At 47.4% G+C, this 14877-nt stretch overlaps 1 protein-coding gene across 1 annotated transcript in view; it reads left to right on the plus strand.

Annotated features, from left to right (window-relative positions):
* The first annotated feature begins 2138 nt into the window (after positions 1-2138).
* The window catches only part of LOC139760229 (melanopsin-like), a 109589-nt gene continuing 96850 nt past the window's right edge, over positions 2139-14877 (plus strand). Inside the window, exon 1 of the mRNA XM_071683157.1 lies at positions 2139-2442. The gene's annotated coding sequence lies outside the window, so the exon portion shown is untranslated. The remainder of the gene's footprint in view (positions 2443-14877) is intronic.

A 14877-nucleotide genomic window follows, 5' to 3' on the forward strand; every position in this document is an offset into this window, starting at 1 on the left:
AAGATTGCCCTAGGAACCCTCACTCCATTCCATTAAAAAGAAAAAATCCCATTACCTCACAACCTTGTCTGACAAAGACCTAACATAGCTTACTGAGGGGGAGGAGCCCGACGTGAGATGAAAGTAAGATGGGGAGAGGAGGAGGAGGCGTTGCTACCCGTGCACCTCCTGAACCATGGCAAGAAGATAATGGAACTTGCCTGCCACAGCTGCTGTATTCTGATGATGTTGCGTCGGCGAATCAGCGGAGGACTTAAGAGGAACTTGCGGGTCGCCTTGGTTATGTATATGTGGGAGTGGCATACTGAGTGCATAAGGTGAAAGAAGGTTCCAAATCTCGAGTGAGACGGGACGTCGCAGTGTGGTACTGGTTGAAGCGGTGAGGAGCTTGCAATTTTGGAATAAGCTGAGGTGCTTGGGAGACGATGATCAGCGAGGACTAGTAATGGGAACGCTGACACTGAGAAGGGAGTCGTACGAATGACAACGAGCTGGTGTGGGTAGTGGAAGCTGTGGTCAATGGAGAGACTGTCATTATGTTATGCATGGATGTCGAACACAAATTCATATTCATCAGGAACTGATCAAGATAAGCCCAGCAAAGATGAATAATGCGAGGAGTATAGCTGGTGTCAGGAAGTCAGCTAGAGTAGTATAGCTGACGTCAGGAGGGCAGCTAGAGTAGTACAGCTGACGTCAGGAAGGCAGCTGCTTGAATAGTATAGCTGACGTCAGGAGGGCAGCTAGAGTAGTATAGCTGACGTCAGGAGGGCAGCTGCTTGAATAGTATAGCTGACGTTAGGTGGGCCACTATAGTAAAGCTGAAGCTAGGAGGGAAGCTAAAGTAGTACAGCTAACGTCAGGAGGAGAAGTAATATAGATGATGTCTGGACGGCAGGTAGAGCAGTGTATCTGACGTTAAGAGGGCAGCTAGACCAGCACTGCTGACGCCAGGAGGGAAGCTAAAATAGTGTAGATGACGTCAGGAGGGCAACGGTGACCGGGAGAGGTCAAATTATTAACAAATCCATGCACTGAAGGCTTGCCTCAACGCCCTGTATGTACATCATCCGAGTCCATCCTATTCACAACACAAGAGCTACAGCTCAAGGTGGTTTAGCGCTAAAAATCTTACGATTCCTGAAGTCTGTAAGAACTCTGGGGTCTTCATGTGAAATGTGAGAGGGCTGCACAGGCATACTGATAAGCACCGGTGTTAGGGAGCGGGATGGGTGCTCGAAGGAGACGCCCACCGCCATGCAACAATAGGAAGCACTGCCAGAGATGCCTACAGCCTTGAAGCAAAAGGAAGCACTGCCAGAGATGCTCACAGTCATGCAGCAACAGGAGGCGCTGCAGGAGACGCCCACGGCCATACAGCAACAGGAAGCACTGCCAGGGATGCCCACAGTCATGCAGCAACAGGAGGCGCTGCCAGGGATGCCCACAGCCATGCAGCAACAGGTGGCGCTTCAGGAGACGCCCACAGCCATGCAGCAACAGGAGGCGCTGCAGGAGACGCCCACCGCCTTGAAGCAACAGGAGGCGCTGCAGGAGACGCCCACTGAATTGAAGCAACAGGAGGCGCTGCCAGGGATGCCCACAGCCATGCAGCAACAGGTGGCGCTGCAGGAGACGCCCACAGCCATGCAGCAACAGGAGGCGCTGCCGGCGATGCCCACCGTCTTGCAGCAACAGGAGGCGCTGCAGGAGACGCCCACCGCCTTGAAGCAACAGGAGGCGCTGCCGGCGATGCCCACCGTCTTGCAGCAACAGGAGGCGCTGCAGGAGACGCCCACCGCCTTGAAGCAACAGGAGGCGCTGCAGGAGACGCCCACCGCCTTGAAGCAACAGGAGGCGCTGCAGGAGACGCCCACTAACGTGCAGCAACAGGAGGCGCTGCAAGACGCCCACCGCCTTGCAGCAACAGGAGGCGCTGCAAGAGACGGCGAAGGCCAGTGCAGCAAGAAGCGCCGCCGTACGGGACTTCAGAACACAAGGCTGGCAGGATCATCAGCCCGATCGTCCCATCACAGTTGCGTCCCAGGTATTGCGCGGGCGCGCGCGGGTCAGAGGCCGCGGGAGTCACCTGGCGCTCACCCTGACCCGCGCCAGACAGTCAGTGGTCCAGCGCGGCGGCTCGAGGTGAGCCTCAACACCTTCCCTGGTTCTCTCGCTCAGGGTCGAGGCCGCCGTCTGCGCGCGGCCGCCCGTGCACTAGCCCGACACTGTGTCATCAGCGTGACGCACTCCACACACCCGCATCGCAACGTGGCGCGAGGAGGATAAATAAGATAGACAAATAGATAAACTCTACATATATAAACTGCCCAGGATAGAGGACGGAGAGTGAGTTAGATGTGTGATTAACGAAGTTGATCTGGTCCACGTCGCACGCTTTGCCTCCGGGGGAAGGTCCGCCGTCAACAAGCAGCGAGACTGGTGAGTACAGACGTCTTACGTAATACGACGCAACAGCAGCGGACACGCTGTTGCGTTACGTGTCGCAAACGACTGCAGCGTGTTGCGACATCCGGCAACATGACTGGTGGGTGGGACACTTCGAACATAAACACATGTGATACTTTGTCATCTGCTTTACATGGATATGTCCATTGAACGCTCTCAAAAACATGGCTCGTACCTCTGACGTTAACAAATCTATCTTGTGTTTATAAACCAGTTTAATGGGGGAGGTAAACGAGCGATCAAAAACATGGCTCGTGCCTCTAACGTTAACGAATTTATCTCGTGTTTATAAACCAGTTTAATGGGGGAGGCAAACGAGCGATCACATAATGAGGAAATGTGAGGTTCGTAGTGAGCGAGGGCCTTGCGCTGCCTACCTCCTCACCAGCCACCCACTTTTATGAGAAAGTAACAGTTGATACTTACACTTGTATACTTTATGCTTTGGTACTTTGAAGTATAAGTATCTTGATACTAATAATGTTGTGACTCTCACCATACTGGGTGGTGGTGTTGAACCTCACCATACTGGGTGGAGGTTGTGGTGTTGAACCTCACCATACTGGGTGGAGGTTGTGGTGTTGAACCTCACCGTGCTGGGTGGAGGTTGTGGTGTTGAACCTCACCATACTGGGTGGAGGTTGTGGTGTTGAACCTCACCATACTGGGTGGAGGTTGTGGTGTTGAACCTCACCATACTGGGTGGAGGTTGTGGTGTTCAACCTCACCATACTGGGTGGAGGTTGTGGTGTTGAACCTCACCATACTGGGTGGAGGTTGTAGTGTTGAACCTCACCACACGGTGGTGGTGATGGCATGAACCTCACCACCACTGGGTGGTGGTGAAGGCATGAACCTCACCACACTGTGTGGTGATGGTGTGGTAGGGACGGGTCACCACACCACCACATCTCGTCGCCCGCCGTACAACAACAGGTTGTCTGGCTTACCGAGGTTTCCCACCCATACTCCCATCCCTCACAGTTTGCCCCCTCACCTTCCCTCTCCTCACCCGTGATCACACTTACCCTCCGTATACAGTATGAAAAAAAAGAGTCAATTACATTCCCTTTCCGAGATTTTTCGAGCGAGGCGGAGACCTCAGTGATGCCTTTATCGACCAGCAATTCAGGCTGCGATTTTTACGTGTAAATTTCTCTAAAATATGTATAAAAAAAAAATGAAGAAAATATGCATTAAATTATACGCCATTCATACATCCTTTGATGAATATTTCTCTTACCATCAACATTAATAAGTATGTAAGTGTCTCTCATTTAATCTATGTTACATAATTAATACATATCTTTAAAATCATTAACATTATATATATATATATATATATATATATATATATATATATATATATATATATATATATAATTTTTTTTTATTTTGCTTTGTCGCTGTCTCCCGCGTTTGCGAGGTAGCGCAAGGAAACAGACGAAAGAAATGGCCCACCCCACCCCCATACACAATGTATACACACACACGTCCACACACGCAAATATACATACCTATACATCTCAATGTACACATATATATACATACACAGACACATACATATATACCCATGCACACAATTCACACTGTCTGCCCCCATTCACTCCCATCGCCACCTCGCCACACATGGAATACCTTCCCCCTCCCCCCTCATGTGTGCGAGGTAGCACTAGGAAAAGACAACAAAGGCCCCATTCGTTCACACTCAGCCTCTAGCTGCCACGCAATAATGCCCGAAACCACAGCTCCCTTTCCACATCCAGGCCCCACACAACTTTCCATGGTTTACCCCAGACGCTTCACATGCCCCGATTCAATCCACTGACAGCACGTCAACCCCGGTATACCACATCGCTCCAATTCACTCTATTCCTTGCCCTCCTTTCACCCTCCTGCATGTTCAGGCCCCGATCACACAAAATCCTTTTCACTCCATCCTTCCACCTCCAATTTGGTCTCCCTCTTCTCTTGTTCCCTCCACCTCCGACACATATATCTTCTTGGTCAATCTCTCCTCACTCATCCTCTCCATGTGCCCAAACCACTTCAAAACACCCTCTTCTGCTCTCTCAACCACGCTCTTTTTATTACCACACATCTCTCTTACCCTTACGTTACTCACTCGATCAAACCACCTCACACCACACATTGTCCTCAAACATCTCATTTCCAGCACATCCATCCTCTTGCGCACAACTCTATCCATAGCCCACGCCTCGCAACCATACAACATTGTTGGAACCACTATTCCTTCAAACATACCCATTTTTGCTTTCCGAGATAATGTTCTCGACATCCACACATTCTTCAAGGCTGCCAGGATTTTCGCCCCCTCCCCCACCATATGATCCACTTCCGCTTCCATGGTTCCATCCGCTGCCAGATCCAACTCCCAGATATCTAAAACACTTTACTTCCTCCAGTTTTTCTCCATTCAAACTTACCTCCCAATTGACTTGACCCTCAACCTACTGTACCTAATAACCTTGTTCTTATTCACATTTACTCTTAACTTTCTTCTTTCACACACTTTACCAAACTCAGTCACCAGCTCCTGCAGTTTCTCACATGAATCAGCCACCAGCGCTGTATCATCAGCGAACAACAACTGACTTACTTCCCAAGCTCTCTCATCCACAACAGACTTCATACTTGCCCCTCTTTCCATATATATATATATATATATATATATATATATATATATATATATATATATATATATATATATATATATACATATATATATATATTCGCAAGAGCCTTTGAGGGAAAAATCCTTACTTGGCCCCCTTCGCTGTTCCTTCTTTTGGAAAGTAAAACAGGAGAGGAGGATTTCTAGACCCTTACTCCCAGCCCTTTTAGTCGCCTTCTACGACATGCAGGGAATACGGGTGTAGAATTCTTTCTCCCCTACCTCACGGATAATATATATATATATATATATATATATATATATATATATATATATATATATATATATATATATATATATATATATATATATATATGATTTCAGGAAGGTCATTCAGGGTATTAACAAAGCTTTATCAGCTCTGAGGGAAACATTGTAGGACGGCAGCGGTAGTGGCCCGGCCCTCACTGAGAGAGCCCAAGGGGCCGGAAGGCGAGGGCAGTAGGCCAGCCATCACGGGGAGGGTCCAGGAGGCCGCTGTTGGCTGCTCCGTCCACACACACTCAGTCGATACAAGCTGCAGGAGGGCGGACCCAAGGCCGACTCAGGGCCACAGGTCTACTGCCTTTGATATGCTGCCTACCGGGGGCCCTTGGGGACCTGGCGCGGGCGTGGTGTCAGCCGACCTGGTGCTGGGGAGGAGACCTGATGTGTGGAGGTGTTAGACGACCTGGTGCTGGGGAGGAGACCTGATGTGTGGAGGGGAGGACGACCTGGTGCAGAGGAGACCTGATGTGTGGAGGTGTTAGACGACCTGGTGCTGGGGAGGAGACCTGATGTGTGGAGGTGTTAGACGACCTAATGCTGGGGAGGAGACCTGATGTGAGATGTTAGACGACCTGGTGCTGGGGAGGAGACCTGATGTGTGGAGGTGTTAGACGACCTAATGCTGGGGAGGAGACCTGATGTGTGGAGATGTTAGACGACCTGGTGCTGGGGAGGAGACCTGATGTGTGGAGAGGTTAGATGACCTGGTGCAAGGTATGAGACCTGAAGAAGTGAGAACCTGTGGCACGGTCGATGGAAGACGACCTGGCCCAGGGCACAGAACTGGCGCACAGACACCGACCATCAACCCCCAACTGCCTTCACATGACAGCCATGTGGTGAATGCCTGCCTTCAATTGACGGGCATGTGGTTGGTGCCTTCCTTCAAGCCTTCACATGACAGGTAGGTGGTCGATGCCTTCCTTCACAGTCATGTGAAGGCAGTCAGCGACCATAATCCTATCATGTGAAGGCAGTCGGCGACAATACTCCCATCATGTGAAGGCAGTCAGCGACCATACTCCCATCATGTGAAGGCAGTCGGCGACCATACTCCCATCATGTGAAGGCAGGATGGCGTAACCGCTATCACCTCTATCGGCAAACTGGGGGAAAAAATGAATAAATAAAATCTACTTTCCTACTAAAAATATTCGGCCATTATCCCACACACGCACACACAAAAAAAAAACAAGGAAAGTTGTCAAACTTTCCTGTAGAAAGTGGATGTACTTCGCGTTAGCCAGCATTAATGGGCTTCGTGGACCCCGGCAAGCCGTCTTCGGCACTGGGCGGGAAATCAACACGAAGAGGCAGGTCTCTTCAAACTCCAGGGCCGAGGCCCAGACCCAGCCAGACGCACGCGGAGGAAAATAAACTCGCGACCTTGATCCTGAGAGCAAACACTGGCTTGACATGACCAGCTGCTCCTGGGAGCCAGCCCTTGACTTGATGGAGCTGTCGCCAGGAGTTCTGACTGGGGGTGAGAGAGCTACTTACAGGAACTCTACCGACTTCAGGAACTGCTCACATTGGCACTGATTAAGGGAGCTGAGGTACGCTGCTCCCTAGAGCTCTGGCTGAGGGAACTGAGACGTGCCGCTGCTCCCTGGGGATCTAAGTAAGGAAACTGAGATAAGCTGCTCCAGAAAAAAAAGAAATATGACTGAGGGAGCTGAGATGCGCTGCTTCCAGGAGCTTTGCCTGGAGGAGCTGAGATAAACGAAGTCATATACAGTGATGTTGACAGAGTGGCTGACGGTGTCAGGAGGGAGAGAAGGGACGGTGTCAGGAGGGAGAGAAGGGACGGTGTCAGGAGGGGGAGAAGGGACGGTGTCAGGAGGGGGAGGAGGAGGGAACACGTCAAGAGGGAGAGGAAGAATGACATGAGGAGGGATAGGAGGGAAGATTTCAGGAGGAGGACGAGGAGGAGAAAGGAACACGTCAAGAGGGAGAGGAAGAATGACATGAGGAGGGAGAGGAGGGAAGATTTCTGGAGGAGGACGAGGAGGAGAAAGAAACACGTCAAGAGACAGAGGAAGAATAATATGAGGAGGGAGAGGAGGGAAGATTTCAGGAGGAGGACGAGGAGGAGAAAGGAACACGTCAAGAGGGAGAGGAAGAATGACATGAGGAGGGAGAGGAGGGATGATTTCAGGAGGAGGACGAGGGGACGACGATGTTAGGAGGTCATGGCTGACAGAGGTGACACAGACAAACTCAGCAGCAGTTTCTCCTCAGTTCATCCAATAAAGTAAATTGCTTTCAGGCGACCCAACATCAACACAAAGTAATGGATGATCAAATGCCTCAAAGGAAAGCTTCTATTCAATGAGTATTATTAGATCTAAGGAAAGGGAATGATAAAACAAGTGTAACTATTAGTTAAAAAAAAGAAAGAGAAGGCCTGGTTCAGGGCCTTATGACTTCATTATCATACGTTAATTAAGAAGAGTCTGGTAGGCCCAAAAGCAGATGGAAATCGAAAAATTATCATCATTATTATCATTATTAGAAAAACGTATTTCTAGATTAATCCCAAGTATCACAGCACATCTATGGTACCTGGCTCACTCGTACATGGTGTCTATTGTTGACCTAGCTCACTCATACCTGATATCTACTGTTGGCCTGGCTCACTCGTACATGGTGTCTATTGTTGACCTGGCTCACTCATACCTGATATCCATGCTGGCCTGGCTCACTCACACCTGTCATCTATTGTTAACCCACCTCCCTCATTTCTGTCATATATCTCAGATGTCTAAACATGTCTTGGGTGTCACGGGTCCTCACAGTTTACAAAATGAATATAAAGGCGTCCACATAACCAGATGTCCCAGCCCATCACCGCTGCAGACATGGCAGACACGATCAACATTCATCGTAAGAGATAGAGGTTCATTATCAGTGGTCTAGGTTCATGAAAACCCTAGTATCACTAAAAGTAGACTTTGGGAACAGTATGGCTGTGGTTCATGAAAACCCTAACATTAAAAGTAGACTTTGGGAACAGTGTGGCTGTGGTTCATGAAAATCGTAACATCATTAAAAGTAGACTTTGGGAACAGTATGGCTGTGGTTCATGAAAACCCTAGTATCACTAAAAGTAGACTTTGGGAGCAGTATGGCTGTGGTTCATGAAAACCCTAGTATCACTAAAAGAAGACTTTGGGAACAGTATGGCTGTGGTTCATGAAAACCCTAACATTAAAAGTAGACTTTGGGAACAGTATGGCTGTGGTTCATGAAAACCCTAGTATCACTAAAAGTAGACTTTGGGAACAGTATGGCTGTGGCACACCGATCTGATCACTCTGGTCTTCTCTGTGCCATATCCTCGACTCTGTCACAGAGAGCCCACATCACCCGCCTTGTGGGAAATCTGCCTCCCATAACCTCTGGGTCTTGTAGAGATGCCACGATCAGTTCTCGTGTGAGCAGCTGTCTTCACGTTTTTGGAGTCGCTCTTCCTCGACCTCTTCAGGTGCCAGAGTTGAAGTAACAGCCCTGTCCCTCAGTCATGCTCCAGGCATCTTCTCTCTCTCTCTCTCTCTCTCTCTCTCTCTCTCTCTCTCTCTCTCTCTCTCTCTCTCTCTCTCTCTCTCTGTCCGCCGCCACGGTGCTGCCCTCTCTCTCTCTGGTCTAGAGGTATCGTTGTGGCCACTGTTCCCGTGAGGTCCCTGCGTGTGTCCCCTGGTAATAAAATCACGACCCGTGACTCGTGTCTGGCTAATGGTTCCCTTACCTTCTGTGTGGAGACCAGTCACACGAGAATTGGCCGTTATTGATACCCCCTTTTCTTCCCCCTCGAAAAGCGAAGCTTTGGAAGTCTCCTTCCTCTTCCACCTTTTCCCTCTTCCTATAACCTTTCTACCTTGGATAGTCACGGATCTATAAACACCAGAGGAGAGTTGATCAACCATGAACGGGGCAGGTTTTGTCCTTACTGTGTCGTTCACCGTCAAATAGGAAAATTATGTATAAAAAAAGAAATACGAAAAATACTTTCACTTTTATCTAGTCCCTCAGCAATATTCATCTGAGAAATCTGCTTCAAATCGGTCATTCTTCCTTACGCTTTCATTATTGCCATATTAGTTTAACCAGGTGACCGTAACGAACAGAATGACACTGGATAGATACAGTGTTACAGGGGTAGCACTGGCCCCACACACTCCACAGACCACAGGTCAGAGGGAACTGGGAAAGGACACAAACTCTCTCTTGGTGAGAATCAATCCTGTGTTTAAGGAAACGAATATGGACATGTTCAACAGGCGCCCCGGATACTTACAGGTACATAACGATCTAAGAGAGAAGGTCCAGAAGAGGGCAACTAAAATAGTCTCTGAAATACCAGAAGTTAATTACAGCGAGAGGCTACAGGCTATGAACCAGTCCACCAGGGAAGAGAGAAGGAGTAAAGGGCGACTAGATTCACAACGTTCAAGTTGCTACGAATCCAGCTGACGGTGAACGCTTTTGAAAATGGATATAAAGAGAGGAGAAGCAGATTTCACTGCGAGGGAATATGCAAGAGGATCCACGGAAAAGATCAGAAGGATATTACGTCGGCATCAGAGTTGTGGCCGAATGGGATAAGCTACGTGACGAAGCTACTGACCCAGACATCACACGCGGGAGTCTGAGATGCTGCATAAAGTCAGATAAGAGACGAGGAAGAGGAGGAGGAAGAGGAGGAGGAGGAGGGGGAAGGAGGGGAAACTCCCCCCCCCCCACACACACACACGCGAGTGCAGACCTCCCTCCCCGCACGGTACAAACACCTGACTGCACCTCCCGGCTTTTACGGGTCTGGAGTGGAAAAGGAGAGAGAGATGAGTATGCGTAGGAAACACGGATCAAACAGCGTACTGGAACGGGTTGCTGTGAATCTGTTCTGTGAAGTAGGCAGTCTGTTGATGGCGCTCACACACACACACACACACACACACACACACACACACACACACACACAGTTCCTGTCTTCGAGGTGCCTGAACGAGGAGGTCTGATCACGTCTGTGAACAGTCCTTCTTCTCCCACAGACTAAAAGTGACTTGATGAAGTCCCGCGGCGGAGCTGCTTGGTCTTTGTGAAGTGGTCTGAATACGTTCAGCAACGGACCGACCTCACCACCACCACCACCGCCGCCAACACCAGCAGTAGGAGGGAGGCGCAGCAGCCCCTCGACGGTGGAAGCACATAGAACCATGGGCTAGAAATTCTTGAGGACGGAGGAGGGACTACAAAGCTCAGTCCTGCTCTCAGTTGAAAGAGAATTATGAATGAGTCTTCAAAGGGGCCTAATCATTGTACCAGGGTAATTCTATAGTTGGCCCTAAAGAGAAGATGGCTCCCATTAAACTACATATACGATGGTAAATTGGATGGCATTTTACTCTCTCTCTCTCTCTCTCTCTCTCTCTCTCTCTCTCTATATATATATATATATATATATATATATATATATACTTTTTTTTTTTTTTTTTTTTTTTTTATACTTTGTCGCTGTCTCCCGCGTTTGCGAGGTAGCGCAAGGAAACAGACGAAAGAAATGGCCCAACCCCCCCCCCCATACACATGTACATACACACGTCCAGACACGCATATATATATATATATATATATATATATATATATATATATATATATATATATATATATTTATATATATACATATATATATATATTGGAAAGGATCACAATTTTGCGCGTGATCAAGTATATTCCTAGGAGTTCACGGGGAAAATGAAACACCATAAGTTCCCAAGTGCACTTTCGTGTAATAATCACATCATCAGGAGAGAGACACGAGAGAAATATAACAGTCAGTTGATATACAACGAAGAGACGTAGCTAGGACGCCATTTGGTAAACATAACATAGACGTCCTAGCTACGTCTCTTCGTTGTATCTATCTATCTATCTATCTATCTATCTATCTCTCTCTCTCTCTCTCTCTCTCTCTCTCTCTCTCTCTATATATATATATATATATATATATATATATATATATATATATATATATATATATATATATATATATATATATATTTTTTTTTTTTTTTTTTTTCAAACTATTCGCCATTTCCCGCGTTAGCGAGGTAGCGTTAAGAACAGAGGACTGGGCCTTTTTTGGAATATCCTCACCTGGCCCCCTCTGTTCCTTCTTTTGGAAAAAAAAAAAAAAAAAAAAAAAAAAACGAGAGGGGAGGATTTCCAGCCCCCCGCTACCATATATATATATATATATATATATATATATATATATATATATATATATATATATCATCAAATGAGCTAGACCACGTAGCTTACCCCTTTTTCTTTTTACGTTACGTCGCTGTACACAGAGAAATGTTATCATATTAAGTCTGTGTCATTTGCACGCACTTTTTTAGGTAACTTACAGAATACAAATACTGAGATTAGGCATGACTTCTGCTTATCCATTTAAAGCATATACAAATCAGTCGGACCAGAGACACGACCATGAGAAGTGTGGCAATGAGCAAGGACGATTGTCGAGGCTGCTCCCTCACCACCAAGTGTGGCAAAGTGGACACAGCAGCTGAAGCGCTTGGTGCACGTATATCCAGTCGTGTACCAACGTAGACACATCGCACACACACACACCGCATCCAGCTGGTCCCACCAGGTACCCTGCATCGGGAGCCACTCACCGTCGAATTCCATCATCACTTTGACGAGAGATGGCGACGACGCAGTCACAAAAGCCAGACTCAGCGTCCGTGTGAGATGTCCATCGCGGGTGCGTGTGTGTGTGTGTGGGGAGGCAACCGACACAGGATGAGACCCATTATTCAGTCCCCGCTTGGTAATGAAAGACCCACAGGCATGAGAGTCCTGCAGATATACGACGCCCGAGGAAAGTTGTGACCACATCATCAACGGTTCTGATTTAGGAATGCCGTCGTTAAGCCAGGGAGGTGGGAGGACGCGGCAGTCATGGCCTTCTGTCCGTTGGGGAAGACTCGGGTGAGGAGGTGAGGTCACCCCCCTCGTTCCACCGTCCCTCAGATCTGAGCACATCGTCCGGGGAGCTTCGCGATCTTCAGCTCCTTAGGATTTGAGCCTTCCATAGGCCTGGCCTCATCTCCAGCTCTCACGCACCACATATCTTTATAGACCCCTGTATAATAATATCCTTCCTTTACTACCACACACACACACACACACACACACACACACACACACCTGTGTTATCGCTGATGTTTTGATAACCAAGACAACATCTTCCGGGAGGGTGTTCGAAGCCGGCTGCTAAGTCCTTCCCACTTTGAAAATACGTTTTTTTTTTTTTTCAGAAACCATTCGAGTCACAAGCGAAGGGCCCGAACCGGTACTGATGTTCTTTGTTCGCAAAAAGGTTTTGATGCTAAAAGGAAGAAAAAAAAAAAGCGAGACAAAGAATAAAAGCTGGAGAAAAACATAGCGTATACCTCCGAGGACCTGCCTCTGAGAACATATCTCTTTGAGCCGATATTGTTTTAAACTCGTGGCTCTGCTGGGTCCGGTACACAAGAGAAAGGCTTGTCATTCATGAGAAATGGTCCGTAGATATATGTTTCCCGGGTTTTATTTAAGCAGCGGATGAAACCATCTCGCTTTTGAAAACCTCGGTTATTACTCTGGGAAGCTTGAGCGGTGCTGTCCTAATACCTCGAACAATACTAAGCTTAAAGTGGTTCACGTCTGTGTACCTGGAATCAGCGTCCAACAAGCTTAGGGCTCTCTCACACCCAGCGCTCATCGATGTCAGCTCCCTCCCGCACTGGAACATCATCCAACTCTGTACTGACACTTGGAATGTGTTCATTACGTGTACCACAAACACCTAGTGAACACATTCTAAGAGCCCTCAAACTCATATGATTTAACTACCTCAGTATATATTCTAACGCTGTCGTCCATACACACACACACACACACACACACCTACGACAACTTCATCTTGTTTATAATCTAAGTCGTATCATTATCAGTGATAAAGACGCCATGACATCCAGTATATCACACCATCTGTCCGAAAGAGCATTACTTCTACGTCCCTTACTTTGATCTCATGCTTTCGTTTCCTTCCCTGCAAGTGTGGCGTCAGAGCCTACTGCAATATAAACATTCCCACTGCTCGCTTCGTGGGTCATGAGTCTCCAAACTCTGGCTCAAAATGTCTCTGCAACCTCAATGACTATATCCTCTAAATATGTATAGCTCTTGGACTATCAGACATCCTGCCATGAGACATTACCCTCTTCACACACACCCCATGATGAAACCCTCCATGCAAGGGACTTAAGGGACTGGTTGGGCTCCACCCAGGATGATCCCAGTGGATCCGAGTCCCATTCTCTTTCCCTCCTGTGCAATAATCAAACACCCAACGCGAGTTCCCGACCGGTACGATCAGTTTTCCCACAACACGCTCGACCACTGCACACACTCTCTCAGTACCAGTAACACTATCAGCCCAGACGAGAGTACCTCCCTGGTCGAAAATCATAATCAACAGCCTCTGTTATGGAGCCTTATTGAACGTGTTTTTCAAGTCTCCAAATACGACATCACTCCTGCCAGCCTACACATACATGCGCCGCACGACATTACGAACATGTCCCAGTATTCCCAACTCCTCCCGAATTTCAGTTTTGTACGTTAGTTTCTGGCGATTTCATTTCGGCTCAAAGGTTTACCCTTATTCGGCATTTTTGTATGACGTAACCATACTGGAAAAAAAAATATATATATAAGTAGTTGTGTTTACCCAATGATATATATCGTTGAGTTTACCAAATGATATGTATCGGTGAGTTTACCAAATGATCTTTATTAATACATTTCCCATAATCCATCAGGAGATGTATCGATGTGTATTTCTGGGTTGTGTTACAAGTCGGTGGTTCATTTTTCTTTCGAAAACAAGCGGCAATGTTGCGGGGGGATGGGAGAACATTAACCTCCCCCCAGGCCTTTAATAATCATTTGAAGTTCGAGACGTCGAAATCTCAGAGAGAGAGAGACAGAGAGAGACATTCCATGGAGGTGGTCTATACATATCAGCTTATATCAGTCAACGCTAATAATATAAATATATATATATATATATATATATATATATATATATATATATATATATATATATATATATATGTGTGTGTGTGTGTGTGTGTGTGTGTGTGTGTGTGGGTGTGGAGAGGTGTTACCGGACTCCACCTACTCAAGATTACTGCGTGAGTAAAGTTACCTTTGGCGAGGCTGTGTCACTGGACGTGCAGTCTCGTCAAAGAACAGAGGAGTATAACTGTATCTGCGAATGGATGTAGCGCATCCCTGGGTTGCAGGCGCCTTTCAGAAACGTACTGAGTGACACCAGGACTCTTTCCTGGAAATTGGTCTTGAGATACTTATGAATGTACATA

The sequence above is a fragment of the Panulirus ornatus genome, chromosome 35, assembly GCF_036320965.1.
Source record: "Panulirus ornatus isolate Po-2019 chromosome 35, ASM3632096v1, whole genome shotgun sequence".
Classification (NCBI taxonomy): Eukaryota; Metazoa; Arthropoda; class Malacostraca; order Decapoda; family Palinuridae; genus Panulirus; species Panulirus ornatus.